Source organism: Acomys minous, assembly GCF_964271855.1.
Source record: "Acomys minous genome assembly, chromosome: 13".
Taxonomy (NCBI): domain Eukaryota; kingdom Metazoa; phylum Chordata; class Mammalia; order Rodentia; family Muridae; genus Acomys; species Acomys minous.
In genome coordinates this window covers 25,801,760-25,825,378 of record NC_140495.1, presented here as the reverse complement: position 1 = coordinate 25,825,378, position 23,619 = coordinate 25,801,760, and the positions used below count along the sequence as shown (strand labels likewise).

General features: G+C 44.9%; 1 long non-coding RNA gene across 1 annotated transcript in view; it reads right to left on the bottom strand.

Annotated features, from left to right (window-relative positions):
* Positions 1-2,356: 2,356 nt before the first annotated feature.
* The window catches only part of LOC311581640, a 36,042-nt gene continuing 14,779 nt past the window's right edge, over positions 2,357-23,619 (bottom strand). The window contains exon 3 of the long non-coding RNA XR_014773827.1: positions 2,357-2,461. This is a non-coding gene — a long non-coding RNA (uncharacterized lncRNA). The remainder of the gene's footprint in view (positions 2,462-23,619) is intronic.

Below are 23,619 nucleotides of genomic sequence, written 5' to 3'. Positions count from 1 at the left end.
TGTGCGCCAAGTGAATCACACTGATTGAGTTTTGAATGCGGAAGTGGTTTTCAATTCCTGCTGTAAGTCCCACTTAGTCATGAGGCATTCATCCTTTTTTATTTATTTAATTTTTTTTTGGAGAATTTTTCATGCAGAAGTACTGTATTTACATCGTTTTCATCCTTCCCTTTCAGCGCCCCCTCCCCTTTTAACTTCTAACCATCCCCCACTCCCTCTCAAATTCATGGCCTCCCCTTCTGTGCTACTTTTCTGGTGCCATCTTCTCCAATCTTATTTTAAAGAATGAGTTTTTTTTTTTCCTTCTATTTCCTGGGAAAGTTTGTGTAGAATTGATGTGATTTGCTCCTTGAATGTCCTGTAGGCTGGGTGGCGGTGGCTTGAACTCCAGCACTCAGGCGGCAGAAGGCCAGCAGATCTCTCATGAGTTCCAGAGGCCAGCCTGGTCTAACATATATTTAGTTTTAGGCTATCATGGCTACATAGTGAGACCTTGTCCAAAACTGAAAAAAATTTCATAGAATTCACTAGTGAAATAATTTGACCTTGGGGTTGTGAGACTCTGATTCGGCCAAGTCTATTCCGGGAAGCGACCGAATGCGAGGCAGGAGGCTGGTCCGATGCAAATGCAAGAGGGAGTTCATTGGTCCCACGGGATGGGGTCCACCTGTACCCGAGGGAGGGGCGACCCCGAGTAACAAGAGCACTGAGTTCTTATACTTTTCTTAAAGTCAGATTTGTAACAATCCTATTGGCTACTTAGCATGACCTTTAATTCTATTGGGTAGTTCGAAAACTATGCCTCAGACCGGAGGTGATCAGGGTCAGAGGGGAACTTGTTGTTTTAACTGTCTCGGGGTGGGGGCCAGTGGGGTAAGTTCCTGTTTGTGCAAGCTAAAACTGTCAGTTCTGCAGGGTGGAATTCCTCAGGGCAACGGAGTTTGGTTGGGTCTCTCAGGGTCTTTTCTTGAAGGTAATAATTTTTAAAAGATATGTAGCTATTTGTTTGGGGGTAAACTATGGTGGTTTGTACTTTTACAGAATTGTTGCACTTCATGTAATTGTTGAAAAGCTGAACATCAAGCCAGGCTTATGATTTCCTATCATTGCTTAAATACATGCAGAATGGGAAAGGAGATTGTTCCTGTCTGCTCCGTTTCTTCCTCCCTAACCCTTCTCCTCCCCACCAGCCTTTCCCGGTCTCTCCCCCACTCCAGGCTCATTAAAAGCTCATCGGTTTTATTGACCTTCTCAATGAATCAGTTTTTGCTATAATGTGTTTTCTATTTTTCTTGCTTCTATTTCATTAACTTTGAAGTAGAAATCATTGATTTGAAGCTGTTTTTCCTGTCTAATATAGGCACTTAGTTAGACAAATTTCCTTTTAAGTATGATGCTAGCCTCATCCCACAACTTTTATATTGTGTTTTAATTTTCTTTACATTGAAAATATTCTGATTTTTTTTTAATGTAATTTTTGCCAGGCGGTGGTGGCACATACCTTTAACCCCAGCACTTGGAAGGCAGAGGCAGGTGGATCACTGTGAGTTCAAGGCCAGCCTGGTCTACAAAGCGAGTGCACGATAGTCAAGGCTACACAGAGAAACCCTGTCTTGAAGGAAAAAAAAGAAAGAAAGAAAGAAAGAAAGAAAGAAAGAAAGAAAGAAAGAAAAAAGTAATTTTGGCTTGTACTTACTTAGAGTTGTATTGTTTTATTTCAAAACATTTGGAGATTTTCTAGATATCTGTCCAATATCTTTTCTAATTTAACTTTGTTCTAGTCAGAAAACTTTTTAAAAAATGATTTATTCATTTTTATGTGCATTGGTGGCTTTTTGCACATATGCCTGTGTGAGGGTGTCAGATCCCCTGGAACTGGAATTACAGACAGTTGTGAGCTACCCTGTGGGTGCTGGGAATTGAACATGGGACTCCTGGAAGATCTGCCAGTGCTCTCAACTGCTGAGCCATCTCTCTACCCCAGATGACACTCTTCGTATGACCAGAATTGTTCTGAATTTCCTTTTTGCTCAGACTATAGTTGATGGTTGTGAATGCTCAGGTGTGCCTGAAAAGTTGATGTCCTCTGCTGTTTGCTTTGGAGATGGCAGTGGGAACGTTGCCCAGCCCTCCAGGGCCCCCCGTTGTCAGGCTGCTCTTCTGTTACAGAGAGAAGGATGCTAAAGTCTACAACTGCATATTTGTCCCTGTCTCCTGGCAGCTCCTCAGGTTCCTGAAGCTTTCATCTTAGCTGCACACGCTTTGGGTTTGTTATGTTCTGTCTTAGCTAGGGTTTTATTGCTGTAAAGAGACACCATGACCATGGCAACTCTTATAAAGGAAAACGTTTAATTGGGGCTGGCTCACATTCAGAGGTTTAGTCCGTTAGCATCGTGGCGGGAAGCATCTGCATGCAGGCAGACATGGCGCCGAGGAAGGAGCTGAGGGCTCTCTATTGGATCTGCAGGCAGCAGGAAGAGACAGAGAATTACTAAGCCTGGCTTGAGCCTCTGTGACCTCAAAGCTCCCCACTTCCTCCAACAAGGCCACATCTTGTTGGGGTGACTGTCCTATTGTTGACTACTGTACAGGCTGAAAGCTGAGGGCTGGCAGGGTCTTGGTGAGGTTATTTCTATGGCCCTATAGGTGTAAATGCTTGTCCTTCCACATCTGCTAAAGGTCAGACAGACAGCCCTCTCTGTGCCTAAAGGCAATCTAAGAGATATGTCAGGTGTTGTCTTGCTGCTGATTGGTTGTAATAAAGAGATGATAACCAATAGCTGGGGCGGGAAGTAGGAGGGCAGAAAGAGTGACACAGGATGTTGCAAGCTGAACCAAGAGAATTGAAGAAGACACCTAAGGTAGCAGACACATACCAAAGAGGAGCAGGGAGGTAAAGAGTTAGCCACAGCCGGGGGCTGTCTTTAATCCCAGCACTCGGGAGGCAGAGGCAGATGGATCCCTGTGAGTTCAAGGGCAGCCTGGTCTACACAGCGAGTCCAGGACAGTCAAGGCTACACAGAGAGACCCTATCTCGAAAAACTAAAAGAGAGGGAGGGGGGATTTAGCCACATAGTGGATCTAGTGATAGAATAGTTGGATTAAGTTTTGGATTAAGTTTGGACAGTAGCTAGCTGGGAGACAGCCCCAGCAGAAGGTAAGCTTTAAACTATATTAGAAGTCCCAGTATTATGATTTTAAACCCCTGGCGGGTCTGGAAAAGTTTCGAAATAACACCTACTCCAAGAAGACCACGTTTCCTAGTTGTGCCCCGCCCCCATGAGGCTATGGGGACCATTTTATTCAAACCACCACATGTGCCTTTACAATATGACCCTCTTTATGCCAGATATGACTCATCACTCTGAAATCTACCTAGTTTAATATTAATATACCCACCTTAGATTATTTTTGGAATTAGACTAACATGGTATCTTTTCTAATATGTTGACTATGGTTTTAAATGGGCCCTTGTATTAAAAATAAATTTAATAGCTTATAGATGTGACTTGTTTTTACTGTTGCATAAGATTGTCAATTATTGGGATTAAATGTTCCATCTTGCTATTTGTTTGGTGTTTATATCTTAGTTCCTTGTTGTTTTCCCTCTTTCCTAACTTTCTTTAACATTTTCTGGAGGCAGTTTCAAGTCGTCCAGGATGACCTTAAACTTGCTTGTTGGCCAAGAATGGCCTCCTGCTTTCATCTCTTCCTACGTGCTAAAATTATAGGCATGCATCGCCACACCTGGCATTCGTTTTTAAAATATCTTTATGAGTGTTTTAGCCTGAATGTATGTCTGCGCACCACATTTGTGCCTGATGCCTGAGTTCAGAAGAGGTCATTGGATCCCCTGGAACTGGAGTTACAGTTGCGAGCTGCCATTGGGTGCTGGGAAACAAACTCTGATCCTCTTCCAGAGCAACTAATGCTCTTAAATGCAGAACCATCTCTCCTGGCTCCAAACCCAACTGTCATGGTTTCTTTATCATTGGTTCTACTCACAGTGACTTTAATGTGTCTCGTGTAGTTGTGCTTGTTTGTTTGTTTGTTTGTTTGTTTCTTCTTCTTCTTCTTCTTCTTCTTCTTCTTCTTCTTCTTCTTCTTCTTCTTCTTCTTCTTCTTCTTCTTTTTTGAGAAAGGGTTTCTCTGTGTAGCCTTGACTATCCTGGACTCACCGTGTAGAGCAGGCTGGCCTCAAACTCATAAAGATCCAGCTGCCTCTGCCTCCTGAGCGCTGGGATTAAAGGCGTGTGCCACCTCCACCCGGCGTCCTCTTAATTTCTTGAATGTCTGGTATATATAGTCACAGTAGTAATTTTTTTTAAATTTCATTGTCTGCTAATTCTACTCTCCGTGCCATTTGGGAATCAGTTCAAGTGACTGTAGTTTCATTTGGGTCTGTATATGCCTGCTTCTTTGCACGTTCTTTTCCCACAGAGAAGGTTTCTTGATCATTCATTTCACCCAGGATCCCGTCTCACCGGTGAGAACTTTTCTGTCTTTAGCCCTGTTTGAGATTGATGCTCTGAGCATTTTGGTCATTGCCCTGCAGGTCCTTCGCACTGCTGCTCTGCACTAAACTGAGTCCTCCCGGGGAGGCCCCTTGTAGGTCTCTTCCGCCCTCTGGGTGGCGGTTTATTTCCTCGTATTCTCCTTTGCAAAGGAAGCCACTTTGGCCTCCTTGCTCCCTGCTCTGTCTTCTGAAGTCAGAGCCGTAGCTGAGCTTCGCCAGGCCTCTCATGACCTGAAGATGCTCTCTCTGCACAGAAGGATGTGTCAGCGTAGGAGTCATCACAGTTGCTTGCATCTCAGAGATCTGTCTCATTCAGAGATGCTCCGTGCATCTTACTGGCTTTCCTTTGCCCACATAGGGAAGCACATCCAGACTCCACTCTTCCATTTTGGTTGGAGGCAGAAACCTTCCTTTTTGGACTTCCTTATGAAAGCACAGCCAGAGTAACTTCCTGATGATTTCCACAGAGGAGGCCTGGCTTAAAACACAGGTTACGTGACTAATGTGAAGACTACATGACAGAGCATCCGTAGACCGCCTGGGACAGTCCCAACAGCCGCCAGATGCTTGATGAATGTTGCTGATATGTTAGTCAGCTCTTGCTGTGGTAACAGAAAACCTCCACATCTCCGTGCTTACATAACAAACATTCCTAGTGGCTGCATCTGCCAGCCTACTGGTCTGCCGCGCTTTGTAAAACTCCCCATGGTTTGCCCCGAGTGCTAGGAGAAGGATTTCTCCTTCTGGGACTCAAGCTGATAGTAGCATCATCGGAGACCCATTGTTCTGTGGTATAGGGCAGGGCGTGGAGCCAAATAAGCCATGGATGTTCACTTAATGTTTTGTTGCCCTGATGTGGTATCTGTTGCATCCTCTCATATGTCACTGCCCAAAGTAGGTTACATGTAGTCATGAAAATATGTGAGAACCTGCTGTGCTCTCCACCTAGAAGTCCTGGCTGGAAAAGGATGTACGTACAAAGGAAAGGAGAATTGGGAGGACGAGTGCCCTCTACCAACAGCTGATGATCGCTATTAGCAGATGCTTCTACAAGCGAGTTTCTCTGCACATTCTTGAAAATAGCAGTTTTTCCTTATGTGTAGTGGAGCGGACACCTCATTGTCTATTGGGCCTTCGTTTTTCGTGTTTTGTTTTTGTTTTTAAGAAAAATAATTTATTTTCATTTTGTGTGTATCGGTGTTTTGCCTGCATGTGTGAGGGTGTCCAATCTTGGAGTTACAGACAGTTGTGAGCTGCCATGTAGGTGCTGGGAATTGAACCCTGGTGCTTTGGAAGAGCATTCAGTACTCTTAACTGCTGAGCCATCTCTCTCTAGCCCTTTTGTTCTTTTTTTTTTTTTTTTTTTTTGAGACAGGGTAGCTCTGTGCAGCCTTAGCTGTGTTGGCATTTAATTCTGTAGACCAGGCTGGCCTCAAACTCACAGAGATCCACCTGCCTCTGTCTCCCAAATGCTGGGATTAAACACTGGACTTTCCTTAATCTCAGGTGTGTATCAGCTCTATACGTGCTCTATCGTTGCCCAGGGGACTCTGTAGACTTGTGCTGCAGTGGGAAGATGATTCTCCTTCAATGGTCTGAAAGGCCACCCAGACAGGTGGGTGGTAGACACGCTGCTTGAGGAAGACAGCATCTGTGGTCTGAGCATGGTGAGAAGACAGAGCTGTGGTGTTTAGTTTTCACTTGTGACATGTTCATCTTGAGTGCTTGAGTCTTTACTCCTTACCATGGGTGCAGGGAAAAGGCCACGGTGCCTGTGTCATACCTGAGAAAATCAGCTCAGGCCAGGAGAATGGCAGGCACTATTCTTTGTTACCCAGTAAACCCCTCCACGTCCTCCAGCACGAACTGCTTCTGCCCTACGCTACATTCTAAGAACCTTGTTTTGGATGGCATTTCACTTGGCAGTGAATTATAGGCTGCCTTGTAATAGGTCTCCTGTTATATTATTTAACTGCCGTGTGGCTCGACGAGGAAGGGACTCAGATTTTCCAAGCGCTTGCTCTGTGCCAGGCCTCTAACATGAGTAGCAATTTAAAGATCATGATGGCAGGGGTACCGGTGGCACCGTTCCTGCATAGGCTCAGAGAGGAGCTAAGTGGTTTTTTTAAAGGCCGTGGGGCGGTAAATGGCAGAGCTGGAATTTAACACAGCTCTCTTGGCTTGGCATTGTGATCGAGGGCATTTTTAATTCTTGGAAAGCAAGAACCAGAGATCTTTATCCTTTTTAAATACCACTCACAGAATCCAGTAAGAAGACTGGGAACTGGGTGGGTATCTGAAAAACAATTAATTTTTCTTTATGAAGAGAGAAGCAGGTGGCTCAATGTTCCTTGAGTCCTGAAAAAAAAAATGTGCGGAGCATGAGGTTGAGAAAAAGGATAGTCCTTCTTGGCTCCTGTTCTCTGCTGATCTAACACTCAGCTGGCTGAGGGAACAGTAGATTGAGGTCACCAAGGGGTGAAGAAGTACATGGGCAGACAGGGTTGGGTTGGGAAATCCATGAAGTCACAAGGGAAGAAAGGAGCCACACTAATGGCGCCTGTAAGCTTCGCTCTCATCATCCATCATCCCCTTGAAGGCATGTCTTATTTTGTGGGAGTCATAGTGTCTTATTCACACTTAATAGCATCATGCAGAGTGAGGAACTGACGTTGGTTTCAGTTCAGATATAGCTGAATCTCAAAGACCTGACTACAGCCAATACATCCTGGATAGCACTGCCCCGATGAGAAGACGTTAGGCCATGGCATCAGCGAGGAAAACTAGCAAGGAATTCATAGCAGGAAAGGTATTCCACCCACATACTGAAGGCCATCCATGCTACGCTGTCTGATCTATTGCCATCTGTGACCTCTTTTTGCTTGCTATTACCTGTAAGGCAGCCAAACATGTTGTCTGTTTCATTGAATTATCTTTTTATGCCCTTGACATTATCATTCATTCTCTCTAAGACAACCAAGAGGTCTAAGGTGAACACTGTAGTTACAGTGCCACCTATTAAAAGGATCCGGGGATGTGTGCCAATTAAAGAAAAGCATGCCGTATTGGCCAAAACCGATGGTGAGAGACAAATATGGAGTAACCATCGGAGCAACAACATAGACAGGTTCATGGGGCTCTCTCAGCAAGCACAGAGCATAAGAGAGGTGAACAGTGTGTTCAAGGCCACACACCTAGTAGTCTACTCAAAGATGCACATATGAAATGTGTTATCTATGAAGCTGGGATGAGTGCGTTTACAAGAGTCGGGAGGGGCTTAGCTGGTTCCGTGTCTGCAGTTGGCTCTCCTGAGCCAGCGATTTCCCCTGCACCTTGGAAGTCTCTTTTCTCTCCTTCCTCCAGTGTCCTCCAAATACTATCCAGTGCAGCATGGCTGGACACCCCTGGCTAGCTGCTGAAACGCTTCTCCCATCTCTTATATTAATAAAACAATAGCTTTACTTTTAGTCCCGTAGCAATCTACTGAACCTCAGGAAACAATTCCTGATCATTCTCAGCTAGCCCTGACCACATTTCCCTTCACTGGGGATTGATCTAGGAGCAGACAAATGGCCAGTGAAATTGGTCAATGAAATTGAAGAGGAATTCTCCTGAGGCTTCCCAAGGAAGATTCTTTTTCTCTCATGATAGAAGGGAGAGTAGAAAACTTCATTTATTCATGTCCTTTCCTTCTACTATGAGGCCTTTCCTTACAATAATATGATTGAAGCCACAGGCCTTTTTCAACTATAAAGACAAGGCTGGGAAACTCAGAGACGCCAATTCAGTACCCTGGATTGTGTTGAGCCGAAGTCAACCATGGCTCTGTTGCCTCCGCACATGCCCAGAATTTATCATGGCGCCAAGGACATGACAAGGGACATCAGTGACTTTCCACTTGATAGAGTTGAGGCACTGGGAACAAGAGTTAGTCAGTGTAATAGAAGAGGAAAACACAAGAGGGTGACAAGCATTTTAAGAGACAGAGAAAAGGGAGGGGGATTACAAATAACAGAGCATCTTGGAGGCAGAGCGTGGGGATGGGGTTCCAGGTAGCTAGGGTGAGGCCTTCCTTTGGGAGTACCTGTGTGTTTAATAGAGAGGAGACCAGCAAGGTGGAAGAAAAGCCACGATGCTAATGTAGCCAGCTGGTGTTTGTTATTATGAGTTCTTTTTTTTTTTTTTTTTTTTTTTTTTGGTTTTTTGAGACAGGGTTTCTCTGTGTAGCCTTGACTATCATGGACTCACTTTGTAGACCAGGTTGGCCTCGAACTCACAGCGATTCGCCTGCCTCTACATCCCGAGTGCTGGGATTAAAGGCGTGCCCCACCACGCCCAGCTTATTATGAGTTCTTATTACACAAGTAGTATTAGTTCTGCAGCCTTTTCTGCCTCAGCCGTTTACGGGGGACTGCTCGCTGCTTTTTGTCGAAAGGCCCCTAATTGTTGCAATGATCAAAACCAAAAAAACACCTTCTTGACTGGCTTGCCATTGAATAAAATACAAACTTCCTGACTTTGACATGAAGATCCTCCGTGAATGAATCAAGTCCCAGCCCCTGACTCAATAGTGACTTCTCTCAATTCTCGTGAGTCCCGAGTAAAGAGGCTGTCCTGCCCACGCACCAGCAGACTTTGGCCATAAAGAAAGCTTGGGCATGTTAACTTTAAGGAGCACTCTGAGGTCAAGGGTTATTGCCATCACTCTCATGCGTTGCTGGCAGGAAGACAACTAGCAGCAGCCAATGGAAGCGTTGAGAAATTCATGACACCGAACAGTTGCACAAGCATTCACCCTTCAAGCAGATCACATTTAAAAAAAAAAAAAAATACCGGGGCTGGAGAGATGGCTCAGAGGTTAAGAGCACTGTTTGCTCTTCCAAAGGTTCTGAGTTCAATTCCCAGCAACCACATGGTGGCTCACAACCATCTATAATGAGATCTGGTGCCCTCTTCTGACACGTAGGCAAAACATGGTGTACATAATAAATAGATCTTAAAAAAAAAAATTACTCCAGATGTAATACACCTCTGTGGTTCTCCTCTTCCCTGGGGGGCTGTTGACCACCAACACACCGAGGCAAGAGGAGCAGAAGATGAGACACAAGGCCTGTCAGGCAATAAGTATAGCAGGAATTGAACATTCTGGGAACGACCTCAGGAGACAGTTCAGCTTAAATCAGGGAGAACAAAAGCTATATAGCCTTTGGGGAGTGGATAGGGGACTTCCAGGATAGGCGTTCATAATGGGTTGGAACCAGGCACTTTAAGGATGTTTGGTCTGCATTTGGCAGCAAGCACACTCCTATCATATGAGCGGGAACACAGCACCTAATTATCCTATAGGCGCAGGGAGGGGAGAGCTAGCAGGGATCTGTGTCAAGGGCCTTGTATCCAATGTGATTAGGGGCATCTATGTCCAAAGACACTCTCCAGATGGAGTCAGGCAGAGAAACCGGAGGCCCTGCTTGGGAGAGGGAGCCCTGCACTTAAGGTCAGAGTGGCTGCGCTCCGGGCCCTGGAAGGACTGCAACCCCGAACTGTAGGCTTCTTCCAACACACCTCTAGTGGTGAGAATATGTATGTGCACTCGAGTGTTGCAGCACTCTTTATTACTGTGAATTTTGATCTTAATGCAAGATTAAGAGCCAATAAGAGAAGATCCATCCATCCACTCACTGGTGGTGGCGTTCTTTAAGCAATGTAAAGGGCCTGGAGAGATGGCTCTGCAATTAAGAGTGAATACTGCTCTTGCAGGGGACCTGAGTCTGGTTTCCATCACTTGCTTTGTTTGTTTTTTTGTTTTTGTTTTTCAAGACAGGGTTTCTCTGTGTAGCCTTGGCTATCCTGGACTCGCATTGTAGACCAGGCTGGCCTCGAACTCACAGGGATCCACCTGCCTCTGCCTCCTGAGTGCTGGGACTAAAGGTGTGCGCCACCACCGCCCAGCCCCCATCACTTGTATAGGATGCTTACAACTGCCTATAATTCCAGCTCCAGGGGATCCCGACAGCCTCTTACTGTCTCCACAGGCACCTGCATTTACACGCACATACCTCCTCTCCATGCGTGTAATTAAAAATAATAGAAAACAAATGTTTCTTTAAAAAACAAGATAGTAAGCTGGGCAGTGGTGGTGCATGGCTTTAATCACAGCACTGTGGAAGGCAGAGGCAGGCCGATCACTGGGAGTTCAAGGCCAGCTTGGTCTACAAAGCAAGTCCAGGACAGCCAAGGGTACCCAGTCTTGAAAACCAAAAAAAAAAAAAAAAAACAAAACAAAAACAAAAAAAACAAACACACAAACATGGTACGCAAGCAACACAAAGTGCTCAGTCACCCTCATAATTAAAATATGAAACTAAGAAAACAAAACAATTGCCCACCATATGGCCATACAGGTTAAAAATTCAAAAATATGCACCGTGACAAGGATATAAATATTGCAGCAATTCCCTATGTGGTTGGTACAGTCAAGGCTATCCTAAGCCTCACGTGAGTCCTAGGCTTCCGTACTTTTATAAATGAGCTCCTATATGATATAAAATATATATCCCTTCACATTAAGTGTAATCTTGCTGATACTGAAATATTGAAGGAGTTTTTCTAGTTTCATTTTCAGAAATGACTATTAGTAATTCTCATGATAGACTATTTAATTTATTATAAGCTATTTAATTTATAATAGACTACTTGATTTATGACGGGCCATTGCTGAGCAGTCATATATGCTTGTGAGTTCTTACAAAATGAACAAAATTTAACCTACAAATTGTTTTCTAATATAATAAATTTTGTATGAATAATAACATTAGAAGTAATACATTGTAGAGACACTTAATTAAATATTTATTGATCCCAAATGCTTGGTTTCTGTTTGAGTGGAAAGCTAATGCTGTTCAGTGACTAAGCATACTAACAGACTCCTGATAACAGCTGCACCCTCTGGATTTAACGGCGAAAAGGCCACACATACGCATGTCTTGGAGAACAACTGGGCAGCGTCACTCAAAGTTGTAAATGTTCACATTTTTTCACCAGGAAATTCCACTGAAGTGAATTTATCCTATGCATGCACTCACAGGTGTGCACAACACATGTCTTAACAAAAGAGTTCTTTATCCAGTGTGGTTTGTAACAAAAAAATAAAAAATAAAAGAAATCTTGATAATCCGTCAATAGGAAATTGGGTAAGGTAATTATGGTACATCCCTGTACTGGAGTTCTGTGTGCCACTTGGAAAACATGGGATCTGCCTAACCCTGGTGATGTAGAAGTCACTACGCACATCATCAACTGACAGAAACCAACACTGTGGAATTGCAAACCCGGTCCCCACACAGGGAGGTCTTCTTATCTTAAGAAGTAGCTACACACTTTCCTTGAAACTGTTGTACAGTTACACACAAGTTATGCACAGTTGTCTCTGTGGGATGGAACAGGGACCAGGGAGGAGAGGTGATGGGTTCTCTTTAAATTAAATCTGTGAGTTATGTTCACAACAGTTTAACCAAGAACCAGGAGGAAAAGGAAGATGCGTGAGTCGAGGCCGTTAGAGATGGCGGCTCAGTGGCTAAGGGCACTTGCTGTCGTTGCACAGACCCAAGTTTGGCTCCCAGCACCCACATCATCTGTCTCATGACTTCAGTGCCGAGGAATCTGACATCTTCTTCTGGCCAAGGAAAACAATATACATAAATACATATACATAAATACAAATGAAAACAATTTTTAAAAACATAGCAGGCAAATAATAAGTTTAAAACCAGTGTCCATATTAGTGACAGTAAAAAAACAAAAACAAAAAAAGACTTCAAGATAGAAGTGCTGTGGAGATGTAAAAAAAAGGAGGGGGGTTATTTAATAATTAGAAAGGAATTAGTCAGACATATCAATGATAAATGTACATGTGCTTAATGTCATGGCTTTATCATCTACGGAGCAGAAGTATGAAGGAAGAGAAAATATCAACAGTTTTAAGACCACAACCCAAGGTTTTAGCATCCATCACCTCTTATTTTTAGCAAGGTTTATTTTTTGAAAGACTTCCTGATGGTACATGGTCCTGGTGGAGCAAGACCAGGAGATGGGTGATCTGGGTCAGAATCAGGAAGCATATAAAATGGTTGGGAGAAAAATGACTTCATTAAGTCTGGAATTTAACTTCTGAGGAAAACAAAAACAAAGTCTGATCAATACTGTTAGCAATATTGATCTGGTAATAGCTATAGAATGCCTGTGGAACCCATGTTTTCTTTCCTATTTTTTCTACTTTTATTTATTTATTTAGTGTGTGTGTGTGCACATGCCCGCACACATGTGCGCTCTAGGAAATGGATTTAGGTCATAAGGCTTAGCAACACGTGTGCCTTTACCCATGGAACAATGTCACCAGCCCAATGCATGCTTTTTTGAAGTCTACAGACTTCAGAAACAGAATATACTATGAGTCATACAGTAAATTTAAATACATTGAAGCCACACAGATCAAACAACTGACATTTAATTTTACCTTCAAAGAGCAGAGTATACATTCCTCCTAAGTGGACATGGAGAATGAAAGTGGGGCATACACTGAGTCATGAGGCAGATCCAACTATGTTTAAAAGAAGCTACATGATACAAAAGTCAAATCACATGAGAGGGAGAGTGACAAAATTAAATCAGAAATCATGAACTGAAGGACGCCTGGCACATGCTCCATTTGGAAATTAAGCAACAAACTTTTTAATAACTCACAAAGTGAAGAGACAGTCTCTTAAAAAATTACAATTAAGCTGGGCGTGGTGGCACACACCTTTAATTTCAGCAGGCGGAATCACTGTAAATTCAAGGCCAGCCTATTCTACAAAGTGAGTCCAGGACAGCCAAGGCTACACAGAGAAACCCTGTCTCAAAAAAAAAAATACAATTAAATGTTAAGAAAAATAACACATGAAAAAAGAAAAAAGTGACCATGTTTAATTCCAGCACTTGAGAGGCAAATGAGTTTGGGGCCAGCTTGGTCTAAACAGTGAGTTCCAGGACAACCAAGGCTGTTATACAGAGAAATCCTGTCTTGAAAAACACCAAGAAAAAAAAAAAAAGAAAAAAGAAAAGAACAACAACAACAACAAAACAGGTGTAGAGAGATAACTTTGATGGTTGAGATAGCAGGGAAATAATAAACTCAAGTGCAAGCAAAAAGTAAAAATAGGACAGACTAATATAAGTTAGTGAACATAGAAACAAAAATAAATACATAGATCAATGAAACTAGTTTATTTTTAAGAGAAATAAAATTGATAAATTCAAGAGAAATTATCATTCTCAGAAATGAAATAACAGATATTAATTAAAACCTATACACAGTATAAGTATTGATAATGGAAAAACTTTTTATTCCATTGCTGTGCTCTGAATATGACATGTGTGAGTTTTCCTGCATGAACAGAGGACTATCAGCCCCAGATAAGGCCCCAACAACAGACACATGAGACAGCCCCAATCTTGCATAGTAACCCAGTGAGCTTGTCGGGGCCCCTTATGGGATGACAGGACTGTAAACAGGTTGTTTACAGACGTGAGGTCAACAGAGGGTGCATCACTGAGAAGCCCACTGGGCAAGGGTGATGACTCATCCCTGGACAACTGAACCCAGCTTCTCTGGGCAGCTATTGGAATGTGTGTAATTTGTGAGGCTTGGGACCTTCCTTCAGCTTCCTGGGGCTTGTAAATTCTGTTACCTTCCTGAACCTCCTGAGTCTACCTCCGGGAGAGAATGTTTAATTTGGGGAAAAGTGAGGCTGACAAGCTTCTGTAAGGCAGGAGACACTGTCAAAAGAACAAAGCGACAGCCTACAGACTGGGAAAAGATCTTCACCAACCCTGCATCTGACAAAGGTCTAATATCCAAACTATATAAAGAACTCAAGAAATTAATTTGGGGAAAACAATTACACAACACCCCCACAGCTTCATATGTTGAAAGCTTGGTCCCCACTTGTGGAGCTATTCAGGAAGGTGCTAGAAATTTTGGGAGGTGGAGCCTGGCTGGAGGAAATAGCTTTGGAGGCACTTCCTTGGGGGCCATATCTTGCTCTTGGCGTCGCCCGCCTGTGCTTAGCTGCCATGAGGCTCTGACCCACCATACTCTTCTACCATGATGAAAGGTCCCGAGAGCCACACCCCCAACACACACACACCCTGGTCCAAAATAATGGAGACAGAAACCCGGCACTGAAAGCTTTGAAACTGTGAGCCAAAATAAAATTTCCCTCCTTTAAATTGTCCTTCTCAGGTAATCGCCACAGTGGCTAAAAGCTAACACATGGCCCTGTGAACAGCCATGTGAACAGCTTAGTGCATTTGATAATTTTAAAAAAGGGGGGAGGGGAAGTAGCCAGGCGTTGGTGGTGCACACTTTTTAATCCCAGCACTCGGGAGGCAGAGGCAGGTGGATCGCTTTGAGTTCGAGGCCAGCCTGGTCTACAAAGTGAGTCCAAGACAGCCAAGGCTAACACAGAGAAACTCTGTCTCGAAAAAACAACAAACAAACAACAAACAGGAAAGTGCTTTGAAAGGCACCAATGAACACAAGTCCATCAGTAAGAAGCATGTGTCTTGAGAAACTCCAGGTCTAGGAAAGGATTTGAATTCCGAATGAGAAATATTTCCACAAAAACATTTCCAGTCCCAGATGGTTGTGGTTGTGTTTTCTACTAAACCTTCAGAAGAAAGAATGCCAGCTCTACATAGACTCTGCCAGAAAGTAGGAAAAGAAGGAAGACCTCCCAATTCACCCTGAAAGTCAGAGACAACAATAAGAAAAGAAAAACACAGACTGTTGTGAACACAGAGGCCAATATCCTTTTTTAAAAAAAACCTAGCAAGTTAGGGGCTGGAGGGATGGCTCAGCGGTTAAGAGAACTTGTTGCTCTCGTATGGGATCCAGATTTTGTTCCTAGTACCCACACGTGACTCACAACCATGGGTAACACCAGTTCAGGGGTCTGACACCCTCTTCTGGCCTCTGTGGTCACCAGGCAGTCACATAATTAGCAATTTTAATTGTATACATATTTAATTATATATATATATATATTTTAAAGGTTTATTATTTATTATTATGTATACAGAGTTCTGCCTGCATGTACATCTGCAGGCCAGAGGAGGGTATCAGATCACATTATAGATGGTTGTGAGCCACCATGTGGTTGCTGGGAATCTAACTCAGGACCTCCGGAAGAACAGTCAGTGCTCCTAACCGCTGAGCCATCTCTCCAGCCCTAATTTTGTATATATTACAATATAACCAAAATAAGATTTACATCCGAGTGCTGGGCGTGGTGGCGCACGCCTTTTAATCCCAGTGCTCAGGAGGCAGAGGCAGGTGGATCTCTGAGCTCCAGGTCAGGGCTAGATAATGAGACACTGTCTCAGAAAACAGAAAAAAGATGTCTGTCAGAAATCCAAACTGGGTCAGCATCAACATTTGGAAATCAACCAATGTACTTCAGAATGAACTTTTTCAGTGCAACACCCTAAAAAAGAACTCTTAGGGTTTTTGTTGTTGTTGTTGTTTTAGTTTAGTTTTTTTGTTTTTGCTTTTTGAGACAGGGTTTCTCTGTGTAGCCTTGGCTGCTCTAGACTCATATTGTAGACCAGGCTGGCCTCGAACTCACAGGGATCCACCTGCCTCTGCCTCTCGAGTGCTGGGATTAAAGGTGTGTGCCACCACTGCTTGGCTAAAATTGAACTCTTGATTACGAAGGAAAAATATTTAATAAAATTAATTTCCCACTTAGTGCTTTTAAAACCTCTTAGAAAACCAAACATAAGCAAAAGCAAAATCTCCACGTAATAAATGACACCTACTAAGAAATGATAAATACACTCACAGCACAGAGAGTGAGGGTTCCCTCCAGAGAATGGAAGTGGGTCGTTCAGTCTTGGCATACCCACTTAGAACCACACTAAAGAACTTGTAGTGCCATTAGATTGTGTGTGTGTGTGTGTGTGTGTGTGTGTGTGTGCACGTATGTGTATGTGTCTGTGTGTGCACATGCGTGCAAAAGTGTGTGTGCACATGTGCATGTGTGAATGCGCGTGTGTGCATGTGTGTGCATGCATATATGTGTGTGTGTGTGTGTGTGTATTTGTATGTGTGTGTATCCTTTCCTCTTACTCTGTCTCCAAGGTTCTGGTCATTCCTCTCTTTTGCCTGTGACCACCTCTTCATCCTTATTTTCTCTTCTCCACCATGGCCATCACAGTTGGCCTACTGCTCCTTGGCCAGAGCTGTCCCATACGTCCCTTCTCCATCAGTGAGATCCCTGAGCCACCTTAGCATGGATGGAAAACAAATCAACAACAAAAGTAGAAGAAACATTTATATAAAGGATATCATACCCAAGCATCTCAGTCTAGGCTTAAAATCACCTTGACTGACAGACTGAGTGGTACACCCACTTTACAGGGAAGAAGACTGAAGGCAAGTGTGGCAGCCACACTGAGTCACACAGCCCACGCGTGTGCAAGCACTGACGGCACCTGCACCCCATCGTGCTGCGGGTCTGCCAGGGGACTGGTGCCTGCTGAGGCGAGCAGAGGCTCTCGAGCCAGACAAACCTGGGCCTGAGTCAGCGTCTGCCATCTACCACCTGTGTGATTGTGGGCAATCCACTCGCCGTCTCTGGCTTTCCATTTCCTGTGGACAAAGCTGTCTGTCTCACAGGGCTGTCAATGACAATCAGATGTACAAAGTCTGCAACAATCTTCTACAAAGTGCCCATTTGCTTTCTTTCTCGGTGAAAGCAAATTTGCTTAATGATTTTTGTGTCTTTCTTCACTCATTTGGACTTGAGGCACTAAAGCCTGTGTGTTCCAAATCTTATATATGCATATAAATAGGCATGGAAAACTACCGCTTGCAGTATTTAAAACCATTCTTTTTCCTCATTTATTTCGACTCCCTTTCCTCCCTTCATCCTCCTTGTGCCCATAATCACTCACCCCATTCCACAGGTTCTCCCTGTTACGAATCAGGTGACTTCCTTAATGAACAGTCCTAGTCCCAAAATCCCTAGCAAGGACACGGATTAGCTGGAAGGAGACAGAGTGATCCGTGTGTGAAGCGTGGATCCAGACGCACACACACGACTCTGTCTGGTCAGTCCCCACACGTGGTCCGAACCCACCCTGCAAGCAAACAGTGCCAAGGCCTGAGTGCGACAGCAAGGGAGGGAGAGTCCAGGCCAGTGTGGCAAATCCTCTCCTTCTGTCTGCCCCCATCCCTTTCCACTCCGGTTCATCTGGGCTTGCCTCTGAGTGAGGGAGAGAGGCCCACAGGCATATACAAAACCCAAGCCCCCTGGGCATTGTTTTGAAGGAGGCCTTGCACAACCCCCCAGGCTGGCAGAGGTGGAGCATGCTAACCTCATGTGGCAGCTGGCCTTGGCTCGCTGGACAGATGGTGAACAAAAGGAACGCCCAAAAGAGGCAAGTCACATAGCTCAGTCCCCACAGGGAGCCCCTGCCCTGCTGCCCTCGGAGGCACGCTGTAGCCCCGGAAGCAATGGCATACGGAAGAGAGGGAAATGGCCTTTTGTGGAAAATTCCAATTTCTTCCTTTAAATGCCACAGCCAGATGCTACCCTCACCCTCTCCCCTTTTTATAGATGTGGAAACTGGGTCTCAGAAATGCTTGGCGCGCTCAGGGTTTAAGCCAGGATGTCTGCTCCCCCAAGTCTTACATGCTAGAACTACTTCAGCAGATTATTTCTAGATGGTGAATGTTAAGCTCGTGGCTTCTTGTATACAATTTAAAGAGACAAAACGCTCAACCCTTACCTTGTGAGAGCCAAAGTGGGGACAAATGAAGCCAGCTGCCAAACTACTTGACTAAACACCGTCACATCATAATAGAAATGTTTCTGGATGCTTAAAATTGTTTTTGTTTGTTTGGTTGGTTTTTCGAGACAGGGTTTCTCTGTGTAGCCTTGGCTGTCCTAGACTCGCTTTTGTAGACTAGGCTGGCGTTGAACTCCCAGTGATCCACCTGCCTCTGCCTCCTGAGTGCTGGGGTTAAAGGCATGCACCACCACGCCCGGCCTTGTTTGTTTGTTTTGGGAGTTTTGACCGAGCACAGCTAATCTGCCAGGCCCACTGGATGAATTCTATAAACACCTTATGGTGGCCTACACTTTCCATGAAGCCTCCTAATTTTATTGTTACAATTACTTTTGCCATTTCAGGGCTCCCCAACACCAGTGGGGGAGAAGAGGGTGACAAAGCATGGCTGTTAAAATGCACACATGTGCAGGCTTCAGGGGACCCTGAGGTCTATGGTTTGTGTCCACAAAAAGGACATAAGGCCACCAGAAAGAATGGAGAAGAGCATCTCCTTTCATCCCAGGCTTGAGGGACAGGAGCTTGATAGACTCCGCTGAGGCCTCAGGTAAGACACAGCGGCATCTTCATTTACAGGCAAGGAAGTGGAAGTCGGGGCATAGTGATAGAGGGGCCTTGTGTGTCTTCTTTGTCAAGAATCAAGCCCCCCCTAGCCGGGTATGGTGGCGCACGCCTTTAATCCCAGCACTCGGGAGGCAGAGGCAGGCGGATCGCTGTGAGTTCGAGGCCAGCCTGGTCTACACAGTGAGTCCAGGACAGCCTAGGCTAAACAGAGAAAAACCTGTCTCAAAAGACACCAAAACCAAAACCAAACCAAACCAAAAAATCAAGCCCCCCAGCCCCATAGCAATGTCAGGTTATGTTACCTGCCCCGCTTACCTGGCCCACTCAGCCCGCTGTGGTTCAGGGGAAGCTGCCTAGCTCCTGGGATGGATGAGCGACCATGCTGCCTACGTCCTCACCGTAATGCAATCGCTAGACCACAGGGATGGGCGCAGAGGTGTGGTTTGACACAAATCGGTCAAGGAAAAGGAGATTCTGGGGAGGATGCTTGCATTTTGGGAAAAGGAGTCTCGTCTTGACTGGAATTAGAAGAATGACTGGTGTGCTGGGTCTCCAGAGGCCAGGCTTCCTGGTGAGTAACCTCAGAGAGTAAGGGTGAGAGATCAGTGTGTCCCCCGGGGGAGGGGGAGGGGGAAGGAGAGGGGGAAAGACCATCAGCTTTCTTTTTTTTATTTCCCAGAGTCGCCTTCTTTGTAACCACAAATCAGGTGGGAGGGGCTAATTCCTATTCCTCAGTCCTGAGCCTTGATCAGTAGGCCCAGGATGGCCAGGCAGGAGGATGCTCTATCTGTCCTCTATTCTTCTCTCAACTTTTGTTTTTCCTGGAGTGTGGCGCCCCTTGAGTCTCCCCTCGAGTACATTCTCTCTTAAGGTGTCCTATCTGGCCACATCTGGAACATGTTTTCGGCCGGACTCCCCCAGAAGGTGCCCGTCCCTGAACAGCAGAAGCTAACACTTGTCCCATTATGTGAGGAGTATCTATACTTCGGCAAATTTTCAGATAGTCATTCACACTTTTGTATTTATAAGGCCGAAGGGCTTCCTGACAATACTTGGATTTTCAAAGGCCAATTGTTTAATAGTAGGCATGGCTCCTTCCACATCTCCAAAAATCCTTCCTGCCAATTGCATAAGGCGATCAACAAATTCCTGGAAGGGCTCCGAGGGTCCCTGGACCACTTTCCACAGCTGTTCTCCTGCCCGCTTATTAGGCAAGGACTTCCAAGCCCTCGTGGCGCAAGTTGCAATCTGCGCATACGCAGCTGGGTCATATTGTATCTGGGCACTAAGCTCAGTATACAAACCCATACCTGCTAGCATATCCACGTTCCTCTGTGGAACCCCAGCCGCTGCATTACGTGCGGTGGTCTGAATAGACTGTTCTTGATAATCACTGTGCCAAAGCAAATAATCACCCCCACTGAGGACTGCTCTACACATTTGTTGCCAATCAATAGGTGTTAAGAATTGTCCTGTGAAGGATTCAAAAATGGCAATCATAAAAGGGGCATGTGGACCGTAGGCCATAACTGCCTCCTTCAGCTGTCTTATGTCTTTAAACTGGAGGGCTTCATGCTGTCTCTGCCTTTGCCCTGGGTTAGTTGGGTGAGGCACTTCGACTACTGGAAAGACTACTCCCCGAGAGGGAGCAGAAGGCTTTGCCAAAGATAATTGACTTTGATAATCTGGGTTATACGCCGGGGGCTGCTCTCCTCTAGTTTCTTTTCCTTCAATCTTCCGCTCCCTCAACAACTTCTTTAGGGCCCATATCTCAGAGGTTAAAGTTGCCTCTTCCTCCTCAGAATTAGAAGATATATCAGAGGCAATCTCAGACGGGGCCGAAGATTTTACAGATTGCTCCTCCTGCACTTCATTTAGGGCAAGTTCCAAACTTCCTAGCTGCTCTCTTATTTTCTCATCCTCGCTCCTAAGCGCATCTCTAACAAGACGCCATAACGAAAAGGTAGCGATAGGAACAGTGTTGGACCCTTCATTTCGTAAAGTCCTCTGGAGATCAGACTTCACCTGATCCCAATCTTGGATATTTAGCTCTCCTGATACCATAAACCAAGGACTACTCAATTCTTTTATTTTTATAAAATCTTTAACACTCTCATCCTTAATCCTGGTGCCTTAATCCTCTAACAATTTCACTAGTCCACCAGAACCGTGGATGAACCTGTGGCACCCATTTTAACACTCTCATACTTAATCCTGGTGCCTTAATCACTAGCCCACCAGAACCGTGGGCAAACCTGTGGCACCTATTTCCAATACGCCCATTTCCTACCTCCCTGAGGCGCTGGCCAGCTTCCCTGGGCGATCCTTCGTGCTAAGAGAGCAGCAGCAGCCACGGCAGTGGTTTATTCTCGTCCCCTTTCCAGAGTTCCAAAGAGCCTTCTTATAGGCAGCAAAGCAGGCATCCTCCTCCCAGGTGAAATCCCTCAAGAGGTGATTGCACACAGGAGGAAAAGTCTTTAGGAAGGGAGGGGCGCATTCTCAGAGCAGTAAACATGACTAGCTAACCAAGATAAACACAGACATGGAAGCTGCTAGAAACAGCAAGACAGGCAGGCAGCCCAGTCGGGCCTGGTTCCTACACCGGAGAATTTATTTTATTTTTATTCTTTGGTTTTTCGAGACAGGGTCTCTCTGTCTTAGCCTTTGGCTGCCCTGGACTCGCTTTGTAGACCAGGCTGGCCTCAAACTCACAGCGATCCGCCTGCCTCTGCCTCTCAAATGCTGGGACAAAAGGTGTGCGCCACCACCACCCGGCTTTCCTGGAGAATTTAAAAGTGAACCTAGACATCACATCATTTCACCTCCAACAAAGACTGTAAACAAAAGAAATGAGCGAGTTTGGCTTACTCAGTTGTTGCCAGTTGTGAATAGGGGGAGTTCTCTATGGTCCCACCTCTAGATGGGGAGCTCCAGGTGGTCAGTGCTTGCTGAAGGGGAGAGAGAGAGAGAGAGAGAGAGAGAGAGAGAGAGAGAGAGAGAGAGAGAGAGAGAGAGAGAGAGAGAGAGAGAGAGGCGGTTTCCTGCAGAGGTATCTCACATACAGATGTTGTTCAAGCTGCCAGCCCTGGACACATGTGCATAGGAACAGCACTAAATGGACGAGTTAGGTTGTATATTCATGTGATAGCACTAAAGAAGAGAACATGAAATTGGAACGTAAATGGAGAGGGCACGCAAAGGATTTTGGGATTTGAGGGTGGTGTAGATTCCATATTTAAAAATTAAGGAACAACATTACAAAATGTCATTATTATACTCCAAATTATGGTGATTTATTAATGGCATCTGCTAGCTAGTCCATGTTTATGTCTCGTCTCCCCCTTTGTCCTGAGTGTCTTTTCTAAATCAGAGTCTAATTCTTTTCCCTCTCTTGCATACGGCTTCTGTGTCTTCAGTGCTCACACTTAAGCATCTCACTCTCTTCTCACTCTCACCGCGCACCATCGGTAAACCCAAGGGACAGACACATTTCACCCGCAGATGCTCCGGCCCCCAGGACCCAAAGGACTGTGTCCCCACGCTGTTTCCTACTCTGCTCTTTCACGCCTTGTAAAGCAAAGGGATGATTGGGAGACTCAGTTTCCATCAGGTTGAAATACCTTGTTGGGAGGACTGTTTCCCCGGGGTGCTGGGTGTTTCCGATGGCCCCTCGCCTAGAAGCACGCCACACGAGGACGGGGTACTTTTCTCAGATTCATCCATCTTTGGATGCCCTCCCCTTTCACACCATCGCTTCAGATCACGGATGGCTGTGGCTTAGATCCATGATGCCAATAGGGCTTGCAGAAAGTGGGAGGCCAGGGGGTTCCAATTCAACCAACTATTATCTATGTTTAGTCTATAAGGATAAAATAATATAAAAAAGGATAAAATAATAACCACTTATTTGATTGCTTTAAAAGATAGGCTATCCATTAAAGTCAGAATAAATATTTCTAGTTGATTCTTTCATTTACCTTTTTCTCGGAATAGTGTCCTTTCGATATTAAACATGAAAACTGGAATAAGTGTTCACTGTCATTTAAAGCACAGTTAAAATCGGAAGCCTGCCAAGCAAGCGTGAGGACCTAAGTTCAAATCTCCAGGCCCCATGTTAAAAATGTCATATTTATCAGTGTACACCTCAGTGTGGGGGAGGTAGACAGGGGTATCTCTGGGCTCGTGGCCAGCCAATATGACTGAACCAGTGAACTCCAGGTTTAGTGAAAGAAACCGCTTCAAAAACTAAGGTAAAAGCAACGGGGTGGGGGTGTGGGGGTGGGGGGGAAGACACCTGAGGTGACTTCTGGCTCCCACATGCACATATATGCATACATGTACATGACTCATATACACACTGCACACAAGGCAAGCTAAAAATAAACTGCATTGAAACTGTATGATCATTATTGTTTTTGATACACAAGTCATCTCATCTTTGACCATCAGAAATGTTGGCCTTCTAGTTGGTCTCTATGTCCTGTCTGCTGCGTCTAACTTTCTGGTAGCTTCTGTGCTCTCTGGATGTGAACTATCTCAGGATTATCTTGTAAAGATCATGCCCCTGGTTGGAATCAGCCATGTTTCCCAGGAGCCCTGGTTCCTCTGAAAGGTAAGTGATGCTTAATTAAGAGGACTCCTTTTAAAAG